Source organism: Passer domesticus, chromosome 3, assembly GCF_036417665.1.
Source record: "Passer domesticus isolate bPasDom1 chromosome 3, bPasDom1.hap1, whole genome shotgun sequence".
NCBI lineage: Eukaryota > Metazoa > Chordata > Aves > Passeriformes > Passeridae > Passer > Passer domesticus.
Window position 1 is genome coordinate 55,537,751 of NC_087476.1, and position 20,478 is coordinate 55,558,228.

The following is a 20,478-nucleotide window of genomic DNA, read 5'->3' on the forward strand; positions in this document are numbered from 1 at the left end:
GCAGTGGTGACACTCTGCCTGACCAGTTGTAACTTGTCATCCCCAGAGCATGGGGGGTAAAACTTTCTTCCTTGCCTGCCTTTGCCCTTTGCACCTTGCAAAATATTCACTTACTTTTGCATCATTTGTGCATCAAATCCTTCATTTTGGAAGCTTTCTCCTTTTTCTGGCCATCATTTTCCCCAACTGGCTCCCAGTGCCTTTCCACCACCTTTCCTCATTTTGCTTGTGTCTTCAGTGAGCTGTATCTTCTCTACCACAGAGATGAAGCTGCTGTTGCTCCTCACCACTGCAGCCCACATTCCCACAAGCAGCCCTTTCTGTCTTCAGAGCAATGCTCTCCTTTTCAAGAGGTGACTCTTGGTCTGTTTCTGAGTATGAGCTGATACTTAAGACTACCTTTGCTAGCCTGGGTGTGAAGTTTTTATAAAACAATGTATAGGTGAATGTGGAAGGCTTTTGGGAAGGCCACTGAGGGGTCTTACAGATTTGTTTAGCCTGTAACATAGCTTGGAGGATGTTTTTAAAACAACTCTGCTTTCCAAGCTGGAAAGGTCACTGCTTCTTTAGAATATTTTTGGAGATGTTTCTGTGGTTTGTCAGATCTAAAAATAAACTGTGATCAACACACTTTAAAATTATGACAGTTTTTTTTTTTTTTTTAAGAGTATATAAAGCAATTATATATTTGTTTTACAACTGGGGAACCAGTCAGAACGACAGGCAAGCTATGAAAATCCCCTTCAGAATTCCAGGACTATTTTTTGGTGTGTCTTCAAAGTTGTGAGCATCTGCTTGCTTATCTGTTCATCTGTCTTATGCTTTTTATAGACCCTATCATTTTTTCGACTGGGAGACAAAGACACCAGAAACATTTCTAGTCTTTTTTCCTAAATTTCTAGGACAACTGGAGACCTTTGATTGAAGTTTTTTTTAATTAGAAAGAGAAGTCCTGATGAAATAGACCCTGTGCATTGCTTGTGTTGTTTTTCAGCAAAATGAAGCGGAGAAAAACTTGGAATTCTTTTGTTCTGAAACATGTCAATGATTTGGTTTGATTTTGAAAGGGAGAAATGTTGGAGGAGTTTATTTGTGTCAAGGACCTACTGGTCTTGATTGTCCTCAAAAACACTTTTAAAATTTTCACTTTGAGTGACATTTTTTTTAATGCCTATCACTGTAAATAGGGCTGAAGTCATGTTTGGAAACCCAGTCTTCTTCAAAGAGAAGAAAAAACATCTTCTGGTCCACATCAGGGAACACTTAGAAACATCCTATGATTTGTTTAGAGTCATGAAAGCCTGTTATGTAAAAGCAAACTTGGCAATGCAGTTTTGCCATTTTCTGTCACTGTAGATGCTCCCAAACCAAATCCCATTGTGAGTGTCTGCAGTAGGGAGCCTCGGGTTAGGTAGTTCAAAAGGCCAGTGTTGGGTCCAGGCCAGTGAGTCTGGCAGGTAGGGATCAATCACTGATGAAGACTTTGGAGACCTTCAGCCATCATTCTGCATTTTCTCTGCTTTTGTGTAAGTCCTGTGCTTGTGTATGCAGTATGGTTTGGAGTGTGGGTGGAAGCTTTGCTGCCTGTAAAGAAATGGTAGCTGTTTGTCATGCTCTTTCTCTGCTTGAGTTGCAGGGGGAGTTTTGGAGGCACAGCTGCAGGGATTGGGTCCAGTGAGATCTTTGGAGGCCTGAGGGTACCAAACTTTTCTCTGATGACACACACACAAGGACCTTATCCCCCCTCACAGCGGCTTCAGGAATATTTTGTGTTTTTTGAATTTAATCTGTGTTTTTTGAAAAAAATCTAGGTGTTCTAACACTGAGCAGCTCTCCAGCCTAGCAGTAGTTGGGCTTCTGCCCTAAGCCTTCAGGCATGTCCCAGAAGGGTGCTGTGCCAGGGACATTTTCAGAGGGCTATAGTATGGACTGCTTTGCCCTTTCCTGCAGGGCAGAGGGCTGGTGCAGGTTATACTTTCAGGGAGTTTCCTGCCTTTTACAGCCAAGGGCTGTAGCATTCAGCACTTTGTCAGTGTTACCAGCAGCTGCCCTTGTGGACTACCTGCTTTGCAGAGTGGCTTGGGGAAGAGCTGAGGGGAGAGCCTTATCTACCTGGTCTGCCACCTCTAGAGTACACAGGTCAGGAAAGTCACCCCTGCATTTAAAGAAAGAAGAAGTAGCATGACCTCTCTATCTATCCACTGATTTAAATCCCATTCTATTTTAAACCCCATTTTTGACAGAGAGTCTTATCTAAAATTGGCAGTAAAACAGAGAATGTTGCTTCTCATCAGGCAGTAAAAGAGAGAATGTTGCTTCTCATCAGGACAGAGCCTGCATTTAGCTTTCTTTCAAGTGGTGCAATAAAATATGGGAATAGACTTCAGCTTCCCATGTTTTAATTCTTGTTTTTTAATCCTTGTTTTCATTTTTGAAACTGTTTGGATCCAAAAATACATTTTTTTCTCTTTCCACTTCTGGTTTGTTTGTTGGACCACTGCCTGCTCACCCTATTCAGATGTCAAGAGACTCTCTATTTTTCCATTTCTGGAATAGTCATTCACGACCCAGTGTTTCTTGTGAAAACCCTCTGACTTTACAGTGTGTTTATTGGTCTCTCACCAACTGAATTTTCTCTCTTGTATTATTCTGTTTCAAAGTTTCTCTCAGATACTGTTATATAGATTTGGTTCACAAAGTAATTCTGTGGTAGGCCTAGGAGTTTGAGAGACCATCTTCCTAAAATATCTAGCTAATAAGCTAATTAAAATATAAGGAACTTATATAATTTGTTGAACTGGTAGGCTTGAGACATAATTGATGAGGTAAGACACTTTTAATAGTAGACTAATGGGCAAAGGATACCAGTTGTATGCAGTGTTTCAGGAATGCACAGTAAAACACAGCTTCTGTGTGAAGAGGCCATTCTTGGGTCCAGATTTTGCAATTGTGCTGCACAGAATAAGAGCAGGTTTGTGCAAAATAGCTTGTAAAATCTGGTAAAACAGGGGAGAACCAGTAACATGTGATGGGTATTTTCCCAGAGTACAGGTAAGGTGGTTTATTTAGGGGTGTTGCAGTTGAAAGGAAGACTGAGGAAGAAGAGGTACATGGCATAAACTGGAGCAGAAACAGCAAGAAAGTAAAATGCTGAGGGGAAGTTCAACAAACTGTAGAGCAGAAAAACATATGGAGAAGTTACTGAAAGACTAAAACATGGTGGGTTTTGCAACAGAACCTATTGCTGTTCTGTCCAACACCTAATTAGCCTGGTAAAGTGAAACATTAATGAGCTTCACCATTGACTTTTTTTCATTTTTATAGCTATGTAAGCTGAAGTGTGGAAGGAAGCTGTAGAAGCAAATAGCTGGAATGTGCTATAAGTGTGTGAGGGCCAGGGCCACTGAAAGTGCAATGAGGTAGGAGAAGTGGATGGAACTGGTATAATCAGTCCATTAAATGAAAAATCTGACAAATCAAACCTGTCCTATGACTCCATTTCTCATTTTATTTCCTTTCTGTCTCTCATTAAAGTGTGCAGCTCTGTGTAGGTAGGAACTTTTGGGTGACTGGTTCAGAAAAGGAAAACTGCATCTACAGTTTCGTTTGAGTGCTACCCTTTAAGACTAATGAACTGGTTCATGAAACTATTATAATAATTGTGTTTTAGACATAGCTTAGTTTTAAACTGGGGCATGAAATAATATCTTTCTAAAAATCAAGATTGTTTGTGAATCCTTCTTTTCCTGCTGTGGTTCTTGCTGAGTTTTGTCCAGGATGTCTCTGGAAATGTGAGCTCCAGATATATCACAAGACAGTCTGTGTTGTGTGGCAGCTGTCTGTTTAAGAGGAAAATGCTGGAGGAGATGGCTAAATGTGAAAGCAGGCTTCTTGTATGTTCATCAGCACTGATTGCAAACATCCTGTTTGGTTTCTGATCACTGATTAGCAGCACAAACAAGATAGATACCTTTAGCCACTAAAAATTATCCCTCTTCTGCTCTTATGGTCTCTCTAGACTGGAGTTTTGTAAGCTGCTTATGCAGATTTGTTTCCAGAGACCTCACAATCCCAATTTTGGTCCCAACTATAGTAATTTAAAGCCTATTTAGACTCTCCTGAAATACAGATTTATAAGGAAAATGTTGACAGTTCCTGGCCTTTTCCTGGCCTCAGTTCCTCTCCTCTCCTCACTGGTGGGAGCCACGATAATGTTGATTTCCTCTAGCTGTCTTTCATCAAATGCTCAAAACAGCATTTTTTCCTTTGGTGCAAACATCAAAAATGTGGACAGTTTTGTTTTCCTAAACTTGGATAACATCTGTGAACATACCATTTCTCTGGGAATGCAGTACAATCTTTCCCAATTTGATTAAAAACCACCTTTTTGGATAAAGTGTGTGTCATTGTATGTGCTTTCACTCTGTCTCATGTATCTTGTTCTAGGAAACAAAGTCTGCTTTTTTCATTCCTCCAGGACTTTCTTCATGTGAGGAGTAGAGATGAGAACTGTGCTTATTTCTCTCAGAATGCCTTCAAGTTGCTTCTCTTCCTAACCTAGACATCTGAAGTGTTTCCAAGTAGTTAAAGACTCTCAGTGATAATAAGGTTTTGATACTTATGTTGCTTGTTGACCCAAACCAAAATCGATCATGATTATAAATGAGCTCTGACATCTGGAAAAAGTTATACTGAAGCCTGGCTGCAGTTTAGTTCTTTACCTTTTGGGACAAGCCTTTTGCATTTGGTCTGGGTTGGAAATCTCAAAATCAGATTTGGATGTGCATGTGGAAAGAAGGAGATAAAAGAAAATGGAGAAAATGCAGAACAATCTCATATTTCCATTGTTGTATTTTTAAATTCTGCCCTGCTGAAATTACCCATCTAATGTCAGTGTAAAGGCTTGTCAGTGCAAGGTAAAAGTTGCATGTTAAAATGTGTATCCATGTTCTGTGAGCAGTTTTTCATAAAGTAGTCTTCAGTGCCTGACAGGAAAACTGAGAAGAGATATGTCCTGGCTCATCAGATCCCACGCAGAGCAATTGAGTGCTTTCCAAAGAAGGCACTAGTCTTCTGAGCCAGAGAAGGGTAAAACTTACAATCCTCTCAAGTTTTACTTAAGAGTTTGTGAAAGGGCTCGGCCTTGCCTACATGCCTCTCATCACAAATGGAAATAGGCAACTCATCCGAGGGAGTGGGCTTATTTGGAAACTGTTTTACCTAAGAAGAGAAGGCTAGTCCAGCAAAGGTGTGGTTTTATTTACATGCATGCTCTTCCCTTATGATTGGAGTGTGTCTGGAATGGTCTCATTTACATCCCGCCTCAACTGCCTGCCTTTGCTTTCTCTAGATTCACTCCTTGCCTGAGGCTGGAAATGGAACTCCTGCAAGCAGAATAAAAGAGATGTGTGAAAAACATGTTTTTTCTTCCTCTGTTTCTTCAGTGAATGCATTCCTAATGGTATGTACCCAACAAGGGAAGGCTAGTTCCAGGGGAGAGAGTTTTGGGTCTGCACAGGTATGTGTATGTATGTACATGTGTGTGTATGTGCTTGAAATACCAAGATGAACATATCAGGTTTTGTGCTAGCCTGAGTGTTGGTGGGTGCTAGAGCTGTTTCTGAGGAAAGGTAAGAAAAAGTTTGACAAAATGGCTTTTTTTCCTTTTTTTTTTAAGGTACATATACAACTTTTCAAAGATGCTGCTGACAGCTTTGGAGGAAGGCCTGTCTTTGGGGTGTGGGTATGGGTGTGTGACATTTAATGTAGTCCCTTGCATCAAAGTGAAGCCAACATAAACATGGTAGCAGCATCTCTCATAATCTCTGAACCACGATAGCAGGCTACAGCAAAGGACATGCAGGGCAGTCAGGCCCTGGCTGCTCTGCATGCAGTTGCCATTCTATATTTAATCCCTTCCTCAGCATGTGTATGGTGTATATGCAACTGTAGAAGCTACGCTACCTTATATCAGGAAGCAGTTCAGCTGCTACTGGCCTCTGTGTGTATTAGTTTTGGGATACACATACATTTGTAGCAGAAAGTGGACTGGAGGAACTCTTGCATGTGGGTTGTGGGGCATCCAGAAAGCCTTCAAGTTGCTGTTGATTTGGTTGGAATGAATTTACTGGGATTGCTCTAGTCCTTCCCTATTTTCCTTCTTCCATCTATGCCTTATCAGGCATCATCTTTGTTAATTACAGGCAATAAGAAAGGCAGAGGTATAAGAGGTAGTCTGCTGATTTTTCTCTTCCTGTGTTTTCTAAAACAAAAATTGAATTTACAACACCCTGACAGTTGGTCCAGATGCACATACATTTAATGTTATATTCACTGAGAGCAGAGCTGTGGTGTTGCTTACATTGTGAGTGGAAAGTGGATAGAGTCCCTTCAGTGTGAAGCCCTGATGTGTGACTGTGCCTAAAAGCACTGAAGGAGCTGTAACCAATGCAATGGTCTGGCTGTCCCTGCCATGTCTGGGATTCCTTTGCTGTGGCATGCTGTGCTGCTCAGCACAATCAAGGCACTTATAAGAAGCCTCACATGAGGATGTGCAGGTTGCAATCCATTTCTCTAATACTGCTGCCTCTGCTATATCTGATTATGCTCCTGTAACTCATGGTAAATGTCTAGGCATGACAGCCTAAAGTGCTAACATTTTCAGGTTAGACTCAGAATACTTTTTCAGCCGTAGACACTGCTGAATACCTTTATAAGCACCTGCCAATGACCCATTTCTCCTTTGCCTGCGGAAACTTGGTGAAACTGGAAGTCTAGGTATCTGCCACACTCTGGTTTAGCGGATGAAAGTTACTAAAATATTTCCTCTCTTTTTTGTAACCAAGACAATCTGAGGTGCAAAAAAATAATTGCATACCAGTCCACCACAGGAGGAAAAGTGTCTGGCATTGTGTCTTTGGATTGCAGACAGGCAGGATAGACAGAATGTTTGTTGTCAGGATCCCTTGCACGTACACTGGAGCCACAGCTGAAATTTTAAAGTTACTCACACACATTGCACCACCATGAAGACATGTCCTCCAGATGATGTAAACCAAGTGAGTGATGTATGCTGAGGTCACTGCTGTACAGAGACCTTTATACACCCGAGGCACTGACTGGTCTAAACTGCCATGGCAGAGCTGTGTAAGTGAGCCTGGACTGTGTGCTACGCTGTTCTGCTTCTCTGGAGCCAAACTAGGATGTTTAAATAAGGCTTCTGAATCTCTACACTGCCTTGCATTCATGGCTTAAGACTGCACTAAGAGACATATACCTCATTTTTAAAATTGGCATAGATTCCAACACACAAGGGTGCTTTTAAAAAATTTCTGGCTTCTTGATCTTCCTCTCCTCCTTGAACATTCTTCTCAGATTTAGCTTCCCTCCTTCGACCCCAGCATTGCTCCTGAGCAAACACACTGGTTACATCTGTGTGGGCAAGGGACAGCGTCTGCCCCCAGTGTCAGCTCTCTGGAACATCCAGCAGCTGTTCCCCGTGTCCTGACAGACATGATAGTCCTTTAGCTGCTGTGCATGCACCAAAATAGTTTGTTTCTCCTGTCAGAGGAAAAGATGGCAAGTGTATAACTTAAGGAAAAGGGATCCAATGGGAGATAAGAGTGTAGGAGACATTACTGCAGTTCTATATTTGGAACTGGTTACGTATGTGTGTGGTAACCCTAATGATGGGTGGACTGTACTTTCTCATTACCATAATTACATTTCCTTTCATAGCTAGGGTTGGGGATGCATCCAGACGTTGCAGAACACATCAGTAGATTTAGTGTGGCTTACTCAGTCTCCATTTATCAGACTGTGTCCCAATTATGTTACATTTAGGAAACAGAATAATTTTCTGGTTATAGCACATGGAATTTGTGGCATTCTAATCCTAGTCATCCTGCTGTATGACCTTGGAGAAGTTGTTTTACTACTCTTTGATGGTAAAAAATTAACTCGCCCCATGGATGGATTTTAATACCATGCCAAGTTTAAAAAAATCTGAAGCTAAAGTTAGCCTTCTAAATCCATATTTAGGGGCTAAATGGGATGACTTGTTTCCATAATCCTGAGCACCCAGCAACTGTCTCCTGCTGAGACCAGGTAGAGATTTTGGGTGTTCAGCAGTCTGAAGCATGGAGCAAAGGAAGAGTGAAAGCAGCTGCTTGTGTGCCTATGAGGAGGAACTGAACTCACTGATGTGTTGTGGTGAAACAGGGACAGCCGTCTGTCTTTCCTGAGTGGTTGTCAAAGTCACAGCACTGGGGAGATGTAGGTGGAATTAAGCTTACAAATTTTGTTGTCTAAAAGTGGAATGTCAAGATCTCTTTAGCAGATCCCTTAGTTCAGTGAATCCGGAACAACTCTCAATCAGGTGAGATCCCCTGATGTGCCATCCTTCCCACCTCTCTGGATGTGGGATGAGTTATCCTCTGGAGGTCCTCAGCCCTGTCCCTAGAGTTAAGCACTTCATAAAATGTTTAGATGGTTTGCCTGGGCTCTGTTGACTGTAGAGTCAGCGGGTGACTTATGGTGCATTAGGCGTGTCAGAGCTGCACATAGCTGCAGAGAATGGTGGAACTCTATTACAGGCCTGAGCAGTTTGGTTGTGAAAGCTAGGAACAAGTGAAAGCAGGGAGAAATAGTTGAGCCTTGTAAGGAAAAGGAAATATAAACTTGACTGTAGTCATTGAAAACCTATTCCACATTGATGGCATAGTTTGTTCCCACTGGAGAGCTTTGTTCTCTGTTTGAGGTGGAAGATTAATTTTCCCACGGGAGAAATAAGCTTTGAATAAGTCAGCTAAAATTGATTGTTCTTATGTGCACCACACATCTATAGGAGAAACAGAAGACGTTTACATGCTCCCTGAGGAGGAACTATGACAAGCAGACAATTAAGCAATTCCCCCGCATCCCCAGATTTAAAGAACCACGTAATGGCTTAATTGAGTTGAGTTGCTGAGAGTGCAGCGCTGCGCTGAGATTCGTGCTGAGAAGTGCGCGATTCCCAGAGGCATCCATCAGGTTTTAAAGAATTGACTTTCCATGCTAATTGACCCAGATGTGCTTGGTTTTACCTCACAATCTCCACTTCATTCAATTACTATTAAAGAGAAAGAATGAGAAAAAAGGGGACTCCATTTGTCTCATTTATTATATTAAAAGGAGCTTTCTTAAAGCAACATTTTGTACTGTTGAACAAATCATTCATCTTCAAATGGAGCAGCATTTATTTCACCTTTTTTTTTTTCAATTTCCTGAATGACTGAGCATGTATTTTGCAGGCAGTAGAGGATATTAGTTAAGCCACTCTGCTTGGCAAAGCAAGAGTAAGCATCATCACCAGAAGAAAGGAGGGCGGTACACATGGAAGGACAGTGTGTCATCTGTCTGACCAGGCAGGGCTGAGCAGCAGAGGATGAGGTTTGAGGACTATCATGCCTTGGTGCAGTGCTGGTCCACCCAAACAATCATTAAATGAAGAAAAAAGTAATGTTTTATCCATTTATATCTGATAGAAGGCAAGGATATAAGTTTGAGAAATAGACTTTGCAATGTGAATCAGCCGCTGAGCTCTTCCATGTACCAGGCCAGTAGACACCTCATTTTGGCAAGATATGGTCATCTTCTATGTGTGTGTAAATGATCCTGGAGGACACAGAGCAATTAGTGTAAGACTGGTGTTCCCAGTGGATCCTATGTGTGCAGAATCTGGGTTTTGTTTCTGGTCAATTCACAAGGCTTAATTCATTTACAAATAAAGTATATCTGTGTGGCAGTGAATGAGTCTACCTCTGTAGCTACATTCCTGGAATACCACCAGAGGCTTTCTTCTGTAAGGATGCGGCTCTCTACCTGGTTAATGATATAAAGCTTATCTCAAAGAGCACCAGCAAGGGGCATGTACAGGAGGAACACCTGTACATTCATATTTAAACAGACTGTTTCAGCGAAACAGCTGAAATTAGTGGGATTCATCTGAGTTTACGCAGTTGCTGAGGGGGCAGAATTTAGCCCGATGCTTGTGATAAGCCATATTTTGTACCATCCAGTCAAGTTATAGAGCTCTGTTGTGAAGGAGTTCACGAAGTTTTCTTCTTTGCTAGGAGTTGCATGCCATATATAGTCAGTGGTGGGTTTTTTTGCTGCTGCTTTTTTTTTTTTTAACTTAAGAAGGCTCACCTCCAAACTGCTGAATCATATTTCAACCATAGACCTGGTGACTTTTCAGAATTTGAATCATAGTTGGGTCCCCTGGATATCAAGCTGTGAAGCCACACGTGGGCTCAACAGTTGGCAACCACAGAGTACAGCTTTGGCAGTATTATATTCACAGTCCAGATGTTGGATGGTTCAGCCATAACATGCAGCATGTTAGAAGGGAGCAACAGCATGACTCAGAATTGCTGTTTACTTAATTTAAATAACATGGTTTGTACTGTTCTTGATGATTAGCCTGGATATTAAGAGCCAGACTGCTTTAGATCTGTATCCCATCCCAGAAGAAAGTCTTATGTAACAATCCCACTTGAATTGAGAAACTTTTTTTGGATATTTTAGTGCTGCATTCTTCCTGCCAAGGTCTTCTGTGACTCTTCTGTCCAGTTAGAGTCACTTCTGAAATCAGGTATAGATATATCAGGATTACCAGAAAGCACCAAGGTCCTGTGAAACTGGAAATAAGAAAGTCAGGGTCGTACCTGAGATTTGTAAATGTATTATGATCATGTTTTGACTTAATGTTCTGCTTTTATCTTACAAGCTGCAGCAATTAATTGCTTAGCAATAATTAGGAAAGAGGCAGTCTCCATTAAAGCAGGGTTCTTCGAAACTGCAGACTTAGTCAGTTGAACTTCTTTTGCATGTGCCTCATTTTAAATAATGTTCTCTATTTAAATGGTGAACTTTTAGCTTAGTAAAGTTTTGTCCATGTGATACAAGAAGCTGAGGAGAGTCTTGGTAATTTGATTCCTTTATCAATATTTCCTGAGGAGTAGAGAATTTAGTCAGTGAAAACAGCTACTGTTGTTTTTCAAGTCATTTAAAACAAATAACTTTATTTTTTCATAGTGAAAACTACATCTGGAAAGGAACAAACAGTGAATCACCTAGTCCAAATTACTTTCTTATGTCTGCAGAGAACATGCTGACAGAAGTTTGAGATGATTTTTTGTTTTGTTTTTTGAGAATCACTGTGAGACATATGGTAGCAAATTCTTCACTAATTTGATCTACTTTATTTCAGCGAAATCCTAAACTTGAAATCTAGACAGACACGAAAATAGGGAAATGTTTAAAAAAATACTTGCAAAATGCAAGGAAGTTCCAGTAAAAATGTGGATATTGGAAGTTCATCAGGCAGGGCTGGTGATTCCTCTATGCCTGTTGTGCTGAAATGCAGCTGTGAAGGTAAAATGCCAGGGAATATACCAGGGATATAGAGTTGAGCAGAATGCAACTTTGGTGTGCCAGTCTCAGTGATGAGTAGATAGACAGGAAGCTCAAGGAGAATATTGTATCAAAAGAAAAAGGGCATTTAAGGACATGGAGAAGGGGTTTTGGAAGAAAAAGGCTTCTTGGGGTTTGTGACATGGAAAAGAGAATAGTTCACTTGTTTTTATATGGAGGAAGAGTCTTGAAGAGAAAATTAGGAGAACGGGATGAAAATATGAAAGGACCAAGACAAATTTTTTGTTGTCTTGCTTTGTGTCTCAGCAGCTGTGGTAAAACTGAGTTCCTCAGAGGAGAACATTAATGGAGCAGAACAGCACAGGCCCTTGAAACAAAACAAAAAGGCTGGAAGGAGAGAAGATGAATAATATCATCAGAGAGTTCAGTGACAGCAAATTGAATTGGCCAAAGGCCCTGGAAATTTTACAATATTATTTTTTGCAAGGAATATGTATAATATTTATCTAAATAGAAAGTAGTAAGATTTTGTACTCTTTATGTGATTTGTTACCCACTCCAATCAGCTACCTGAATGCTCATTTAATTAGAAGAACAGAAAGGTTTTGAATAGAGCTTTCCATGAACATTTTATTATAAGAGGTGAGATCTATGGGAGGAATTAAGAAAACTTAAATCTGTGAAGGTCTTGCTTCACGGATTCATGAAGATTCTTCAGTCTACAAATGGGATAAAGCATGCTCAGATAAGATCTGTAAGTTCAAGTTGGAAAACTTCACCCTCAGTGGGTCTAACTGTCAAAGCAATTAAAGCATCTCTTGTGATGGGTATTAATTATTATTTATTTCTTATCCAGGAGCCCAGTAAAGAATTAATGAAATACCTGAAGATCAGCTCAGTAGTGGAGTTTTACATTATTGTCCTGTTTATGACAGCAGAAGGTCAGGTCAGAGACTGACTGGTTATGTTGACAGTTTGTATTAGCACTGTGATTTAGAAATACTTTGCTTTTGCAAAAGCAAAAATAATGATCCCAGGAATAAGTTGCAGAAAAATGTATGTGATATTTTTATTCAAATGAAATATACTCCACAATTTTTATTAATAGAATTGAAAAAGAAACTAGAGGAAACTTTAAAAGCCAGAGTGCTTTGTTTCTTAGGAACCAGAACAACCATAATGAAAGCAGATGCTTACCTGGCATACAAGATTCAGCACTTAAAATATCCAAGCAGCAAAAGGCTTGCTGTGTTCCTGGAATTATGAGATACACGCCAAATGCTTAAATTAGTCAAAGAATTAGTCATACTTGGTTCAAAGAAACCTGTGCATATGCATTCACATCTGCCTAGATTCTGAGCTATTAAGTGTCTTAAATACCCTTAATCCTATTCTGCATTTTAGTTTTAGAGCATAATATTCCCATACTACAGTTATCAGACATCTTGCCTCGAATGTTTCATAATATGCAATTCCAGGTGTTTTATGTGTGTTCTTATAGAGCTTATAGCTTTAATGATGTAGGAAATGCTAACTCTCATTAAACCCTGTGCCATCTTATAGCAGGTTAGAAAGACATTGTCAAAATGTGGAATTCCCCAGGAATACTCTCACTTTCCTTTGGCACAGTGACTGAGGGTATTGCACCTGGTGCAACAGGATTTATCAAGAAGCTGTTCTCTAAGTAATAGTTGCTAGCCAGATTCCTTAATTTAAATATCTTTTAAATGGGAAAGCAAATACTGAAATAATTTCTTATCTTTACTACAAAATCCAAACTCTGCATTATATTTGGAAGAAAACCAGACATAGTTAAGGGACTGAGAATTACAAAGAAGCCCAGAAGCTGTACTCCTCTTCTCCTGAATTAACAACCAAATTAACAAATTGGTTTTGCTACCTCAAGACAAGAAACATGCAGTGTGTATTGAGAATGCTCAGCTGCAGAGTAGCGTTGAAATTCCACAAGGTTTTTCCTCCTGGCAGGGAGGGGAACAAGTACAACGTTGGGAGGGCATAATTAAAACTCTTCAGTCCGTTGCATAAAATGTAAACTAGGAAATATTTTTTAGGTACTATAAAATACCAGTGGTTACTATATATACCTACATAACACAGAACTGTAGAATCATTTGGATTGGAAGAGACACAAAAAAACATCTCGTTCCAACCCTTATGCCATGGGAAGGGTCACCTTGCAGTAGACCAGGTTGCTTATCCAACCTGGCCTTGAAAGCTTCCAGGAGTAGGGCAACCACAACTTCTGTGGACAACCTTTTGCAGTGCCTTACCATCCTCACAGTAAAGGATTTCTTCCTGATATCTAAACTAAACCTGCCCTCTTCCACGTTAAAGCCATTAGCCTTACCCTGTTACTATGTGCCCCTTCTGAAACCTTTCTCTCAAGTTCTCTTGGAGGACTCCTGTGTACTGGAAGGCTGCTGTAAGGTCTCTCTGGAACTTTATTTTCTTCAGGGTAAACACCTCAACTGTCTCAGCCTGACTTCACAGGAGATTTGCTCCAGCCCTCTCATCATCTTTATGGCCCTTCTCTGGACTCACTCCAAGAAGTCCACATCCTTATACTGGGTGCCCCAAAGCTGGAGGTAGCACTCCAGCTGGGATCTCAGAAGGGCACAGTAGAGGGGCAGGATCACCTCCCTGGACCTGCTGGTCATGCTGCTTTTAATACAGCCCAGGATGCAGTTGGCCTTCTGGGCTGTGAGTGCACATTGACAGCCCGTGCCCAGCTTTTCATCTACCAGCACCCCGAAGTCCTTCTCTGCAGGGCTGTTCTCAAACAATTCTTTGCCTGGTCTATATTTATACTTGGGATTGTCCTGACCCTCCTGCAGGAACACCCACTTGGCCTTTGCACAGTCCCACCTCTCAAGCTCAGGCCCCTCTGTATGGCCATCCCTTTCCTCCAGCCTGTTGATGGCACCACACAGCTCAGTGTCATTGGCAGACTTGTTGAGGGTGCCTTGATCCTGCTGCCCATGTCACTGACAAAATGTCAAACAGTGCTGGTTCCTATGCTGACCCTAAGGAAGGCACTCCTCACTGGTTTCCACTGGCACATTGAACCATTGACCACAACTCTCATAGTGTGTGGTATGCAGACAATTTCTTGTCCACTGAGTGGTTCCTATGTCAAACTCTTGTCTCTCCAGTTGAGAGACAAGGACATTGTTCAGGACAGTGCCAAATTTTTAAGTAGATTATGTCAGTTGCTCTTCCCTACACACAAAATTTTGAAATAAAATAGTGGTTTCTCACTGCTAAGATATAGTACAGAACAATTTTTCACCTATTTACCCCAGAATAGTTGGTATGTGATTAATTTCTTTGTTTAATTTTTGATTTATAAGGGAAAAGTCTGAGGTTTTCTCTGTGGGTTGCTTTCTGATTTCTCAATTCCATTACCAGAACAATAAGACATATCTTTTTCTTTAGTTGTCCCAACCTCTCACAATCACAAAGTGAGATCTTATCAATCACTCTGGTTTTGTTTTCCTGGGTGTTTGGTCTCATTAGAAGAAGGTTTTAAATGCATTTCTTTAAGAATGCGATAGAGATAAAGAAATTTGCATTCAATGAGGTCAGAGTTACTTTAGGACATTGTCGGAAAATGATTGGTGGGAAACTAAGGAGAAAATCAAGGAAAGTTGAAAGAGCTGTGTGAGACAGGCATTAACATTTCTAATCCACTGAGAATTGTAAGTGTATTTCCTGGATCTGTGTTCCTCCACCCATATAGCCAGAAAATAAACTTCACAGACCAATTTCTAGGAGAATGGAATTCTTTCCAAATGACATTATTTTCTGGAAAACACATTCTCTTTTTCAAACTGCACCTTCTGGCTGTACTTGACCTGAAGAACTTGTCTGGCAAGAGCATGACTTTCTTTTACATTGGCATTGAATGAATTAGTTCAACCCATTTTTTTCTGTACCAGTTCTGTTTCTGTGGGCCCTGCAGGAACATAGTTGTTGACTGGTTCCCTATTTATTAACGGCAAAATAGCCTTTTCAGGAAATTGAAATCAAGAGCTTTCTTCTTACTCCTTGCTAGAATACTTGTCCAAAAAGGATATAACTTAAGGGGAAAATGAAATGCCTGGTTGAAAGTAAATAATAAAATCACAGGTAAAACTGAAGATGCTCTTTGCTTAGCCTCCTCATCTTTCTGCAAAAACAATGGCTTTGTCTACATTGTGACTTCTCAGTGGAAAACTGAGGAATTGTATTTTCTATTCTAGTTTGATATCAGTTGGTAATCACCTTAAGAACAGCACTTACAAATTACTCTGTGTACTTGAGAGCAGCAATTCTTTTTTCCGTGCAAAATGCCTATACTGTATATTGTACTGCTGGATTGCCTGGACTTGTAGGAAAGCTGATTTTCCAGATGGTGTTTGTGAAAAGTTCTGAGCCATAAGTACAAATGAATCAAGCAACACCACAAAGAAGGGAAATAGCGTAAAATCTTTCATTTATACTCAGAGAAGTAATTTATCCAGTGCTGACTGTATCATCATTGTGCATGTGTAGTGTGTCGTGAGTGGATATTCCCGTTGTGCATGGATAAGTATCCCCATCACGCTTTCTAGGCATGGATTTACTCAAGGGTCAGGAGCCTGTTGCCCATTTCCCCTCCCTTCTCCCTGTACGGCTGCCACAGGAACACTTGCTGCTCAGATCATGTGAGGCTTGCACTGTTCTCCTACCTAATACTGCTTGCAGCTGCATTCAGCCTTTCATGTTTACTTCAGCTTGGAGTTGTGGGTCTGCTGGGAAGGAAATCCAGCCACGAGACGTTTTAAGTAGTGGTTTGATCTTTGTCAATGAGATTGACTCAATTTAGACACGTTCCCCTGAGAGGTCAGATCTGGACTGGAATACGTTAAGGGCTGTCAGAACGCTGTGAGCAGGAAAGGCAGACATTGCAGCCATCAAGGGTTTGATTCCAGCAGAGAGTCTTGTAAATGGGGATGTTTAATAGACCGTGGAGAAGTTAAAAGGAAGGATTAGACAACTGGTGGGGTCAAGTACACTTAAGTAATCATAAATGCATAGGATGGTGCTGTAATTAAAAATGCTCCTGGACTCACTCAGTTGGCCTTGGAGCATGCCTACTACAGGCAGAGCTTCGGTTCCAAGGGGCTTCTGTACTTGTCCAAATCATATGGAAGCTTTAAAACTTATACTTAATGTTGAGCTTTTAAAAAAACAGGGTGGGAGAAAATGCACTAATGATTCAGACTCTCGAATAAACAATTTAACACTGTACTCTGAAGTGAAAGTATTTGTGATAGCTGTTTGCAAAACAAATGCTTGCACAAAAAAAAATTTCAATTCTCATTTTAGCATGTTAAAAGAAAACTATTCTTTGTATTTTTGTTAAACATGTCACCCAGAGCTTTGATAAATGTTTATTAGATCCACTTGGATACTAAATGTCTGTATAAAGCATAAACAATTTTTTTTTTTAATAAAAGGGCATTTTTAATTGAAAAAATGTTTCTTGACTATTTTCGATATCTTTAGCAAACACACAAGATTTGTGCAACTCCATTAAATGCTTAGAATAATATTTCCTATACACACTTTGCTTGTTAAATTCAAAGAGTGTTTTCTTACACACCAGGCCAGAATCGCATGATGAAATTTAAACTGATTGCTTTAGGCTTTCATTCTCTTTGATTACTTATTTGGGTCAGACATTTAGAAAGAAGATAAATATAATATAAAAAATATTGACCTTCTCCTTGAAAACACATTTTTAAACAACTTAGAGAGCTGCTGCTCTGTGCTTTGTTATGGGCTTCTTAGTAAGTTCAATTTCAGATTTAGTTTTTATATTTTTGAGCAAATGGCAGTTGATAAATGCCCTTCTCATAACATTGATGGAAATGTACGAGCCTGAGGTCTGTAACTGCTGGCAAGAAAGATGAGGTAGGAAAGGGCAGCCTGCTAATAAAAGGATTATTCAGAATATGATACTTATGCAACCCAAAATAGCACTTCTGTTTCTGTCATATTATATTTCTTGAAGTTGGCATATGAAAATTCAGCTGTGGCCCTGGCTTCTTAAAAACTCTTTTTGCATGAAAAGTGACCTTTCTTCCTTAAATGTCCTGGCCTCTCTTGGTCATTATGCCAATTTCAGCCACGTGGAAAGGAAGAAACTAGCTTATCCTGCTACTTTAGCTAAGGTTTTCAGGAAACTGAAGCAAGGGCAGGGGCTGGAGTTTATGTGAAAACTGATGGAGCTACACTGGAACCTGTTTAACAACAATTAAACTGATGAAGATTTGCTAAATTCTACTACCAAAAATCTTTTATACACTTCTTAAAAACAACTTTTTATAGGCAACCATAGGCAAAAGTAAAAATACAGAGATTGCCTTGGAATACCAGTGAAATACCTCACAGAAGCAGCAGGGTCTGAGGAGCATTTCAGAGAGAGGTGGCGGAGTTGCCCTCCCCGAGTCTTTTCAAGCAGCATCTTCAGGTGTTCTGGACAAACAGCTGTCAGGCCATTGGTCTACAGAGAAAGTTTTGGTAACTCTTGACAACTCTTTTGTCAGATGTCGATACTAACATTTCAGTTTTTTTAGCATGAAGCTCTCAGGTGATTTGTGAAAATCCAGAATCCTGCCTTTCTTTGTGAATAAAGGCCAGTATTTCTTGCCAGTATAATGAGCAGAACGTGTTTATTCCTTTATTCTGTCCCTGAAGGGGATACATTGTCTTAGTACTGCACATTTTGAGATTGGGCAAAGCATGAAAGCAAAATCATGAGGAGCTGTATTTCTGCCTTGTTCTTAGTAAGATAATAGGGAGTCTCACAGGGGATAAACGTAAGCTGCTTTGTTACTTATTTTCTTAACATTATTTTTTGTGTTTTGCCCTTTCTGGAAGGTGCAGGCAGGCAAACAGAAAACTGCCTTTCCTCTTCAGTTATTTTACATGAAAGGAACAGCACATTCCCATTGTGCCTTTCCAGTACTACACAGATACTTCTGAGTTTGTACAGCACAGCAAGGACTTGCTCCAAGAGGATCATTTCAGGCAACTCATTCACAGTAGTGATTTTTTTTGTACGAAAACAGGTCCATTCTCTGCCAGTGATGCCCTGTTCCCTGCCAGGAGGCAGCTGCAGGGTTGCTCTTTGCCCAGTGGTCATGGAGGGGGTGAGTCTGTGCAGGAGCAGGCTGGTTGGAACCTGGGGCAGACACACATTGGTCTGGGCAGCAGGGAAGGCTGGAGCTGCCATCCTCTCCAGCAGGGCTGGACCATTTCCTCCCAAGAAACAAAGCTGCTGTTTCACCCCAGGCGCTGCTGGAGCGTGGGTGACCATGACTGGTCCCACTGCAGTGTCATGCAGGCTGAGGAAAGGCTGTGCATCATGAGGCCTCAAGGCAAGTATTCAAGCAAGGGTTAAAATGGCTGGACAGCTTGCCTGCTAGAAAACAGGGGGTTTTTTCCATAGTCACTTCCCAGTCTTGGATATACAGTCTCTAGTTACTGGAGGGATTCAGAGCTGGCACAGGCAGCCTCTTAAGCATTAGGCTGCCCCTGTGTGCTTGGCACCAAATTCAGACAGTTTTGAGAACATTTCAGATCTTCTGGAGTGTGGGGTTTCTTTGGTTTGATTTTTTTTGTTTTTTTTTTTTTTTTTTTTTTTTTTGTTTTGTTTTGGATTTTTTTCTAATTTTTTATCCCTTTCCATAAGAAAGCAGTTCTATTTTTAGGACTTGGCCTAAATTGTTGAACCCAGTGGTTTTACTGTTGTTGTTTTTCCTCTCTTCAATCAAACTGAAGTGGTTCTGGCTGATCTGACTAGCAAATCTGCTGTGTCTCTTAAAGTTACACTCGAGGAGATTTTTTGATTGCATGGGTGTGTATGTTTGCATGGAAAGTTTCTCTCAATTTCCTGGAATAAAAGGAGTCTTGACTTCTTCCACAATCTATACTCCGTGCTTGTAAGTGTCTCTGTTAAGACTGGTTTTGTGCAACATTGTGAAGGATGCTGGCCTAAAACGTGATATGCTACTAAATTGAATTTTATATTTGAAGTTTTTCTCCCCAGTCTCTTCTGTTCATTCTTGCTGCGGCTGTTTCAATGTATAATGTTTGTCTTCAGCCTGCAGAGATACCAGAATATCCCATTTTTATCACCTGTGGAAAATCAGACATCATAACAAGCTGATGACCAGAGCAGTGACTGAAGCAGTGATAAGTATCCCTATCACCTCTCTCTTAGTCTACAACACATACAGAGACCCTGCTCACCCAAGTTAGCTTTTGGATGAGAGGGAATATTGCTTCCTCTGCATGGTGCTATATTTCAACTAATCAGATTTTCCATCTGTGCTGGTTGCAGGGCAGGGCTCAGGGGATTAATGGTAATATGAAAAGCTACCCCTTTTCTTCCTCTGTGCAGTGTTTAAGTTGCCACTTGCACTCACTGTCTGAAAACATCTGTCCTTCTGTTGCACAGGATGTCTGAGCAGGCAGGAGGGCACATGCCTGTTACTGGCTGGTTTGGGAGCTTTCCAAAGGAATAGGATTTCTCCTAGTTTTGGAGGACCAGAGGGAGTAGCAGCCAGCCACTTCCCATGGAACCACAGATGTCAACTAGACCACTGTAGATAGTCCTAAGGCCATTATTCCAAAGCATGGCTGGACACCTTTGCTTTGTGTTATAATTTAGGCAGTTTTCCTACAGACTGAGACTTTGACTTGGAGAGGGGAAGGCACCTTCCAATGCTTCTGAGTGCAACAGATGGTGCCTTGAGGGTGGAGTTAAAAATCTGTGCCTGTCTTCAGGGTTCCCTATTTGCTGCTGGAGAGCTCTTTGGTCAGATTCTCAGCAGTGCATGGAGTGGATTCCCTGTAGCCATCTCCAGCATCACCAGGCTGGGCTGTTTTTCCAAACATATTGCTGCATCCCACCTTTGGATCACTTTCTGGATGTAGAGTTTTGCTTTTACTAAGTATAGATTTCAGATCTTCCTTGCACAACTTGAAAGCATTCAAAAGATCCCAGGCTTT

At 40.8% G+C, this 20,478-nt stretch overlaps 1 long non-coding RNA gene across 1 annotated transcript in view; it reads left to right on the forward strand.

The window, feature by feature from the left end:
• Positions 1-20,478, forward strand: part of LOC135296632 (uncharacterized) — a 72,269-nt gene that overhangs the window by 9,752 nt on the left and 42,039 nt on the right. Inside the window, exon 3 of the long non-coding RNA XR_010358671.1 lies at positions 5,351-5,461. This is a non-coding gene — a long non-coding RNA (uncharacterized LOC135296632). The remainder of the gene's footprint in view (positions 1-5,350; positions 5,462-20,478) is intronic.